This window comes from Dendrobates tinctorius, unplaced genomic scaffold, assembly GCF_039654945.1.
Source record: "Dendrobates tinctorius isolate UK_male_01 unplaced genomic scaffold, ASM3965494v1 ptg000219l, whole genome shotgun sequence".
Lineage (NCBI taxonomy): Eukaryota > Metazoa > Chordata > Amphibia > Anura > Dendrobatidae > Dendrobates > Dendrobates tinctorius.
In genome coordinates, this window is record NW_027361886.1 from 260,853 (window position 1) to 271,606 (window position 10,754).

Genomic DNA, 10,754 nt, shown 5'->3' on the forward strand with positions numbered 1-10,754 from the left:
TTGCCTGTTTCGCCATGTCTGGCCTTTGCTATTCTGAGCCTTGTAGTACTTCCACGTTCTTTGTCTTTGCTTGGTTTTCCGTACTCTGTCCTATGGTGCTCTCTTGCTCATTTCCATGTCTAGTCCCAAGGCTCTGCCTTGGCCCGGCTCTGGGCTTCGGCCTACGATCTGCTGCTAGACTCTGTCCTCTGGTGCTCTCTAGCACAATCCTGACTAGTCTCAAGGCTCTGCCTTGGCCCGGCTCTGGGCTTCGGCCTACGCTCCACTGCTAGTTCTATGTCTCGTTTCCTGGCTAGTCCCAAGGCTCAGCCTTGGCCCGGCTCTGGGCTTCGGCCTACGCTCCACTGCTAGCTCTGTTTTCTCTCTGACCTGACTCTGTGTTTCTGCCTATGTTCCTCTCCAGGTTGCTTTGTCTTTTCCTTGCCCTGTCTGGTTTTCCCTTCCCCCTGTCGTGTTGTTTCAGTACTGACCTGTTGGTCGCGTCACACAGGACAGTGTCACTAGTCAGTCCTGTTGTTTTAGTTACCGGCCTTTGAGTTGTGTCACACAGGACAGGCATACGTGACAAATTGCCCTTGCCCACCTCCTGTGCCTTAGTCATGCCGCGTGCTTGTGTCTCAGCCATGTGCGCTGGCCAGTGAGGCGTGTCTCCTGCCTTGAACCCTGGCGTGGCTCCTAGCATGCACCCTGCCTCGAACCCTGGCATGGCTCCTAGAAAGCACCCTGCCTCGAACCCTGGTGTGGCTCCTAGCACGCACCCTGCCTTGAACCCTGACCCTGGCATGCCCCTTTGCACACGCAGGATCCTGTCTTGTATGTTGAACCTGACCCTGGTGTGCCCCTTGGCATGCACAGGACTCTGCCTTGTACCTTGTGCCTTGGCGTGTCTCTATACATGCACCCTGTCTTGTTTGTTGAACTTTGTGTCTAGGCGTGTCTCTACACACACACCCTGTCTTGTTTGTTGCTTTGAACCCTGGCGTGTCCCCTACACACACACCTTGCCTGGCACCTTGCTTTGGCCTTGCCCTGGACCCTGGTGTGCCCCTAGCATGCACACTGCCTGGAATCCTGCCTTGGACCTCGGCGTGTTCCCTAACACACACCATGCCTGGATATCTGTCGTGCCTCCTTGCCTGAACCCAGGTTTGCCTGCTGGATGCCTGGAACCTGCCGATCACTGCCAGAGATCGTAAGCCTGATGACTGCGGCCGGTTGTCCGGAGCTGATGTCCGCAGCCTGATGCCCTGATCATGTTGATCGTTGCCAGTTGTCCGGAGTCCGATGTCATTGTGCCTTTGCCTGTACCCAGGCATGCCACCTGGCACTTACAATGCTATGGACCTTGGCGTGGTCACGCACGCACCTTGCCGTGTTTGCTTGTACTCACGTTTTTGCACTGAATGTTCCTGCAGTTGTCTAAATGAAGATACCTTGAACTTACGCCTTGTCTTGTTTCCTGCTTGTCCCTGGTCGTCAGACACTCACATAGTGTCCCCCTGAGTCGGCCGTCTGGTCCCAGCAGTCGTGGTGGCTCACCCCCTTGGTCTTGCCCCTGACACTCCCTGTATAGGGGATGGTTCCTCACAAGGTCAGCTCGCCCTTGGTGGGTGGGTGCCACGACCCAGAGGGTCCACTCGAAAAATGGGCTCAGCAGAATCTGAGCCCGTCACATTATCCTTTACCCATACTGCAGGTGGTACCTGCTCGAACATTTGCAGAATGTCCTCATCTTAGTCAGTTTGCAGTTTTTCTCGTCATCTAGCTAAATTAGCGACATCATGATGAGAGGGTTGCTTCAGACAACGGGCCTGTAACAGTAATGCCTTTTTCCAAACTTAATTAAAAACTGTATTCATAGCACTCAAGATATCAGCACCTGTCTAGCTTACCGGACATTTATCTGAGACTAGCAATTGGACACACGAGTCTGTGGTACGTGCTATTCACACATTTGTGGGTTCTGTTTCATACAAGGGATGAACTATTCCACCTGCTCCTAATCCCTGTACCATTTTCCCTGTCATGAATTGTTGTGGCATATCCTTTTTCTTATATATTATAGTACGGCTCACCCCCTATCGATCAGGCATTTTATTTATTTTCCAGGAGGAAGTTTTAATTATGTGATAGTGATTGGACCATCTTGTCGGGGAACCGCTATCTTTGTTTACACTTCTCTGGGTCTGTTATCCCAACTTCCCTTTTCTTCTCTCCCGCTGTTCCCCTGTGATGTATGCCTGTCGCCTGCACCACAGTTTTCACAGCATTATTAAATGCATCCAGAGGTATATTCACCATAACAGGAGTTGGCTTCTGCTGCTTCTTTACTTTCCTGTTGTTAATCTGGTCCTCTCTCCCCCTAAACATGGGAACGGATTGTATATACATGACTTAGGAAAGTCTGACTGACGGCTTCACTGTAATGACCCCTCGCAAAACCCACACTTACCCCTTCTTAACTTAAATAAGACACAACTGCGTGACATTGGATGTAAAAGGCCACAGCAGCCCCGTTTATTAACACCAAACAAGCAATAACATTTTATCCATAAATGTAGAAATATTCCATAAACATAACCACCAGCAAAAGGAGGGGGGGTAAATGAAGAGTCCATTGTACATGATTGCAACACCAGCTCCACCACGTGCCCTCAGCCACACCACACCGGCTCGAGGACACCCAGCCGAGTGTTGCCCAACCAATGTCCTGCTGGGACCCAGCCCAGCAGGGACCCACGTTAACATGCCCCGCTGTGACCCAACACAGCAGGGTCCCACGTTGACATGTCCCGCTGTGACCCAGCACAGCTGGGACCCACCTTAACCAAGTATACCATTGCACCACCAGGGGTAACCCGCTCCTGCACTGGGTTCACCCCCCCGCTCTTTGTGCAATCCACCGACTTCAAATACCCCCCTCCTTTCCGCCACCGCGAGCACGTATGACACCTTATACGTGCGAGTACCACCACCAAAAAACCCCAACCCGAGCCGAATCTGCGGCTCGAGTAACCAATGTTTCTGTACCAAGACCAATCGATCAAAACTGATCCCCATTAGACCTCACAATGCCAACCTACACCAAAGTACCAGTACAACAAGGTCAGCCACACCCAAGACCTGCAACTAGCCAACCGCATCGTCCAATCCTATGCACCGCCTGCGCGACCAGTCCCCAACCTGAGCCGCCGCCTCTGCCTCGTTGAGACCGCAACATTGCAGGCGCCTCCAAAAATTGTACTTCACCTAATAATTAATCAAAGCCAACCATTATTGCCGTGAACAAAAGAACCTACATTGGTTCTCCAAACCTCCGATAGATTCTTGACAATGTGCCCAGTAAAACCCACTATGTAGTCATTCCAAACAGGAGCCCCTATGGACACCAACACGAGCACGGCTCCCAGGCAGAAAATTGCACTCCACCTGATAATAATCAAAGCCAACCTTTATAGACGTAACAACAGAACCTACACTGGTTCCCCAACCTCCGACAGATTCTTGAAAAACGTGCCCCACTATATAGTCATGAACAACAACACGAGCATGGCTCCAAGGCAGGAGCATTCAGGCCCGATGTCTCAGATCAAACCCCTTGATGCCCCAGCGACCAAGTCTCCACCACACACGTGCAGTACCAAAACGCTGTTGGTTCCGTCAACCCTGCGTGATAGCATCTATCTTAAAATATCCACCCAACTAGAAAACATAAACCAATCCACCCCGTAATCACCACGACCCGGAACGAATTAATTGTGTGCATCGCCCTTGCACTTCGAACCCAGAATCACAACACTATTGTTGCCACCCTCTTACCAAAAGTGAGATGTACTCCGCACCCATTCCCCACTGAACTGCGGATTCGACACTACTCACAAAAGAAAGAAAAGCGACTCCACACCACCTGAAGTCCAGGAAAACTCAGACACACATCACGTCTCCCGAAAACCCCAGACACCATAAACCCGGGCCATCCGTCAAAACCTTGCACTCACCGGTGCCCGATGCTTGTCCACCACTCAGCCTTAAAGCACCGCAAAAAGCACCCCCAAATGGAGCACAGCCCCAGACGATTACCAGGTCCTTAGAATCATTAAAAGTCAATGCACATCGCACTAGCTTCCCCTGCCACAGCGTACCACCAACCCGACATTAATGAAAGTAATGTTATAGTTGCAACCTGCTCACCCACTACCTAAAGTACACCTCCCCCGCAGCAGCGCTGCACCACAACAGTGTCCCCATAATTCCAGTCGGTCCTGACAAGTGCGCATAACGGAATAAATGACATAGCCATGTATTGCCGGACGGGCTACACCCACGCGGGAGACCATTCACACGGCCATCGAAAAAACATGTCCTGCCTCATGCTCTATACAGAATTCCTGACAAATGGAACAACACCCGGTGGATAAACAAACCGTTCACCAACCAGGACCCCCGAGACCAGTAAAGCACACGCTGGGTTACCCAACTCAAATGTTGCATCATCCTTGCGCAACACTTCACCCTGGCCCCCCCGTCCGGGGGCGCCCAAAAAGAAAAGACTCTAAGGAGAGCTGTATAACCAGAAGGCAAAGCAGGACCAGCTGCACCCACAATAAACCTCCTAGCCCATCGTAACGAAAAACTATCCACTCTGTATAATAAACTCCTACGTAGCTGCAGTCAACGGCTGTAACAAATACCACCCGATACAGTCTGCCAAAAGCTCAATCGGCAACCCTAAAGAACCGCAGTGAGAACCCACCAGTCCTTACGTACAAAAGTTGTTAAAACTAATAACGACCCCCGACCTGACACGATGTACTCGTTAACCTAACCTGACTTAGACATAGGGCCCAGGTGAATCAAACACTTTGACTTATCCAAACACATGATAACCGCAACTACGCCCTGAGCATGAAGAAACCCAAAATAGTCAAGGGTTGGACCATGAACAGAAATAAGCACACCACCTTCCCTAATACCAGATAGTAGTCCCAGGTTGGACCATGAACAGAAAATAAACACTGCACCATCCCTAATACCAGATAATCCCCGACTACCACACAGAAACCAAACCACGGACCTCAACAACCGGACATTGACCAACCATAAAACCCCAGCTCCACGCCATATCTACGTACCCCCAGAAATTAACCAGGAAAACAAATCCGGTAAAAGGTCAACTCCAAGCCCCCCGGGGGAAATGTCATCCATTGCTGAGAGAAAGGCAGGTTCCCAAAAGATCTGCCGTCCCAAGCATCTCGACCTCACCAGAACGTCTGCGGCAACAAACCAAAATGCCCCTAGTGAACATGAAAACCCTTAGTACACTTAAAGCCCCTATTGGAGAACCGAACCCGGCATATAAATAAAACACACCATAATGAAAACTCGACCACCTACCCCCTCACCTCTGACCAGCAATAGAACACACCCCACTGTAACGTGAAAGATTAAGCCGCCCGATGCACTACCCAAACAGATCACCACGTCAGTGAACTGCCATCCAACCCTTACCAAATACTAGGCGTGGCGATAAAACTGCTCACCACATCAGTGAACTACCATCAAGCCCTTATCAAATACTAGGCGCGGCGATAAAACTGCTCACCACATCAGTGAACTACCATCAAACCCTTATCAAATACTAGGCGCGGCGATAAAACTGCTCACCACATCAATGAACTAACATCAACCATTATCAAATACTAGGCGCGGCGATGAAACTGCTCACTACATCAGTGAACTAACATCAACCCTTATCAAATACTAGGCACGGCGATAAAACAGCTCACCACATCAGTGAACTACCATCAAACCCTTATCAAATACTAGGCGCGGCGATAATCCTCCAGCCCAAAGCTCCCATGCCTATAACAATAAACCATAAAACCGGCATGGATATGGCTATCCACCACCGCTCTGCCAATATCCGTATCACCACCTGAATTACTCACAAACCGCCATGGAATCACCACCAGTCATACACAAACACCCAGAGAATGCAAGCACAATTATAATAACCAAAATAAAATGATGTCGTCACCTATAGATATACCCACTATCATAAAAGCAAACTAGCATGAAATTAAAAAATACCTCCCAACACTCATGAAGTGCACAAAACAGCCTCCTGGACCACAAAGCAACCATTCCCTCACAGATTCGAACGCTGTCCACATGGACCAGCCGCGCATCTTTCCGAACCCCCAGACAAACACCCGAAACCATACGTAGCAACACCCTTCCCATCCAATATAATCTAGACATTAATAAAGGTTTAAGTGTGCCTTAGTGAGCCTTACTTACTATAGATATACCCACTATCATGAAAACAAACTAGCATGAAAAAAAAAAAAAAACCACCCAACACTCATGAAGTGCACAAAACGGCCTCCTGGACCACAAAGCAACCATTCCCTCGCAGATTTGAACGCTGGCTACATGGACCAGCCGTGCATCGTTCCGAAACCCCGTGACAAACCAACTACTACCCTAGTGCGAAACCATACGTAGCAACACCCTTCCCAACCAATATAATCTAGACATTAATAAAGGTTTAAGTGAGCCTTACTTACTAGGCTGACTCCGCGGAACCCCACGGAACAGCCGTCACGTGTCCTCCGCGTCGAGCACCGCAACTGCGATCTTCTCCATGGATCTATGCCGACTGCAGCCCTCCTGGGCCGCAGCGCCAGCGCCCAGACCGACTGTCCGTCCGGGAACGCATGGCAAAAAGTCACCGGCTCGGAGCCTCAAACAGGGGGGGGGAGGTTGGCGCTCCAGCCGCAGGCAACACCTCCTGAATCTGGCACCTAACGCCGGGGGAACGCGACGCCGGACCACATGACCTGTGGCCCTTAGCAGCTGAAGGGTGGCCACATGACCGAGCCACCGCCCGCTTCCCCCCAGCGCCGTGAGAAAGGAAATGAGGCCGGTGAAGTCACACACCACCTCGCCACCGGGCTCCTTGCCACGTCACGTCACCGTCATCCACCGATGCCGATGACCGCGCCGGGTCAGGTGACCACGCCGGGTAACGTGGCCGCGACGTGCGCGTCACCACTGTGTGCCGCAATCCGAAATGGAGGGGAGGCCGGCCACGTCACTCACCACCCCGTTACCTTGCTGCCTGCTTCTCGACTTCTGGCTCCGGCCCCGCGATGTCTTCTGCAACAGGTCTGCTAATGGGGCTCATTCTCCGCTGCAAACTTAACTCCGGGCTGAGGTGCTCAGGAGGCTGTGATCGTCGCTGCCGCTTCGGAGGCAGAGGGGTCCCATATTCTCTGCCGTCGCCATCACCAGACCATCGCTGCAGCTGTTCCTTCATCCACTGCTGGCCGCGCTGCTCCATCATCCTCTTCATCTGTGCCACGAGGTATTCCATCTTCTGGATCTAAAGATTCAAGCTGAAGTCCCAGATGTGAGAAGCTGACGATTCCGGACGTCTGCAAGGTAAGGAATGACCATCCCCCCACAGTTCTGCCCTATATATCCATCCCACAACTGACCACTCCCTGCCAACTCACATTGCACAATAAGCCCCATAGCTCCAACCCACACCTTCCCCACAAACACAAAGCACTACTGACCACTCCCTGCCAACTCACATTGCACCATAAGCCCCATAGCTCCAACCCACACCTTCCCCACAAACACAAAAGCACTACACCTTACCCTTCACTAACCCTCAGGCCTAGCATCCCTCCTTAGTCATGTGCGCCCTCCCTGTAGCTCCTTTGGGGCAGGCGTCCGGGCTTGCCTTTCTGGCCGTACTCTCATCACTTCTGTTCTTAGATCTTCTTTCAATCCTGTTAGTAACATATTTTTACAAATCTGGCTTCTCTGGGGTTTTTCAAATCATAGTTATGAGGTGTAAGGGTTGTCTGCAAGTGAAATGTAAAATGTTTCCTCATTTCTCCCCTCTGTAGGAATTGCTTGGGGCTGTTCCTTATCAGAGTGTAGAAACTGTCTGTGGACCCCTGTGACAACCCAGGGGTAATGAGTATAGAGGAGAAGCATCATATATAAGTCAGCTAGTTTGCATCTGTGGAGACATGGGGATCAGTCCTCCCCCCGTGATTGGCACCTATGGGACCCCTGGCTGATGGTGTATCACTAGGGTCTACCAGAGATGGGGTGGAGATGAGGCTACACGAGCCAGGCAAGTAAGGTATTGTACTGCTGCAGACACAGAAGAAATCTCCTGTCTGCGCAGCTTTGTCCTTCTTTAGGCTGCTTTCAAAAAAAGGTGGGCTAGTCTCAGCCCCTGCTCTCACAGGGCGGAGGGAGCTATTGACACAGGCTGTTGCTGTAAGGGAGGGGCTGGTCGTGCCTGTGGGTCGCTCTCCCAGGGCTGTGGGGTACTTGGTACCGGGCCGGTAACAGTGGGAAGTGTCACAGCAGCGGTGACCCGGACTGTGGCCCTGGGCGCCCAAGTAATAGGAAGATGTGAATGGTGGAATGTAGTTAGATGAATAGTTCGTGACGCCACCTGTGGTGCTCGGCAAGGGAGGTGTTAAGCCGACGCTGCATGCAGATCCGCAGGGACTGATGGTATGGTGCAGCAAAGATGTAAAGCTCCCCACAGGTGAAGCTATAGTCCCAGGGCAGTGTAAATGTGGTTGGCACGGAGATGTAGCAGTGCCGAAAAGGGTAGGAAGCAGACAAGACACAGCAGGGTGCAATTTCTGTACCGTTACTTGATAACTGCACTCCAGGTCCGGATTACAGATGGTATTGGAGCAGGCTAGCCTGGAAGCAGTTCAGGGATTCTCTCTCAGCAGATGGGCTGTGCAGTCTCCTTACTAGCGCTTTTAAGTGTGAAGATCTCCTAGTACTGAGTTACACTGGAGTTCCTCCGGACAGATGTTCTCAAGAACCTCACTTGCACGGCAGACAGCTGTAGCCTATCTCGGGGACTCCTCTCTCCTGAGTCCCGGCTCTCTATCTAAGCTTCTGTTGTGCCCTCAAGTCTTAGATGGTAGTAGGGCATTTAAAGCCTCCTACTCCTCTGGTGTCTGTTGCAGGACCATTAGTATCCGTACAACCGTGGAGACCAGGCTCCAGTTCATGCGCTCTCTCCAGATATGAGCTCGTCCTCTGCGCTCTATCTCAGCGCTCCTTCCACACTTCACCCTCCGCAGACTAACTGACCACTCCTTCCTCTTGGCCCTCAGAGAGCACTCCTCCCCTTAATCCAGGTTCAGAGTTCCCCCAGCTGGCCTGGAGTGGAACTGTGTTGCATGCATAGATTGACTGCGAGAGAGACCCATCATTGCCTCCAAGCCTGGCATTACCCTCCCCTGGAGGAAGGCAAAGCCATTGTGACGACCATACTCCTGGGGGCGCCACACCTGCGCTGCTCTTGACATTAAGCCCGCGGCTGCGGCCTGTCCATTGCCGCTGGCAGCCGCCGCCCCGCTTCAGTCTGCAGCCCCAGATGGCCCACCGCCCTCCGTGGTCACCACCGCCATGACCGCGGGCCGCAGCTGGGGCCTGCCCATTGCCATCCGCGATCCCTCTAGCACAGCCTCGGGCTGTGCCGGTGGCCTACCAACAGCCACCCAGCATTGCCGCTGCCTGTCTCTGTCCAGGGGCTGCAGCCTCCATTCTCCCGCTCTCAGGCGGTATCACGCTGCCTCTGTTGGGGGGCATCCCGCCAAAGAACTCTCCCGGGGCCTGTTGTGCCCCCTGCCTCGCCTCATAGGAACTCCCAAAGTCCTCGCCAAATCCTCGGTGGCTGGGCCCAGCGGCTGCAACGCCGAAGCACCATCGAACAGCACGCCGTCGGACGTCAGAACGGCTAAGTGACACATTGTAACTAAGGACCTGTAATCGGCCATACCACGGCCCTATAGTGACCAGTCTTTGCTGGGTTAGTCGTGTTCGCATTATCAGAGTATTCTTGTGTTTGGTCCCTGCGAGGATAATTGTGGTTATCTTGTTTGGTTGCTCAAGAGAGCCCCTATCGGCATCAATATATATAAAAGCTACACCTTAAAGTTTGATCCGTATCACGCCTCGTCACTGCATCCCGTGTACCTGCCATGATCACAACTACAGTGACAGACAGCAAAAAAAATGGAATTTAGGGCTAAAATGCCCAAATTTTTAGCAAACGGATGGATGAGGCGTGTCACAGATATACCGCACTGTAAAATATGTGGCCTGTATGTATTTTTTGGGGGTTCAGCAAAATGGTGTCAAGAAATTGTGTAAGACACTCAAAAAAAATTTTACTCTACTGTACTACATAAAAATTAAAGATTTCTCTGCGCACTCAAAAGTGATTTTTGGACCCCTTTAAAATTGCAGGATTTTCACGCTGTGCTAGGAAAAGGATCTGGCTTAATTGTGCAGTGTCAAAAAGCAAATGGAGAAAAAAAGGGCTCTGGATTACTTTACAATAAAATAACCTCTATTAACCTGGTAAAAAAAAATTTCCTAGCCAATTAGATCTGGCGCTAGGTATATACAGTGGGGCAAAAAAGTATTTAGTCAGGCAGCAATAGTGCAAGTTCCACCACTTAAAAAGATGAGAGGCGTCTGTAATTTACATCATAGGTAGACCTCAACTATCGAAGACAAACTGAGAAAAAAAAATCCAGAAAATCACATTATCTGTTTTTTTTTCCATTTTATTTGCATATTATGGTGGAAAATAAGTATTTGGTCAGAAACAAGCAATCAAGATTTCTGGCTCTCACAGACCTGTAACTTCTTCTTTAAGAGTCTCATAGCTTAAACATATGAGTAACATA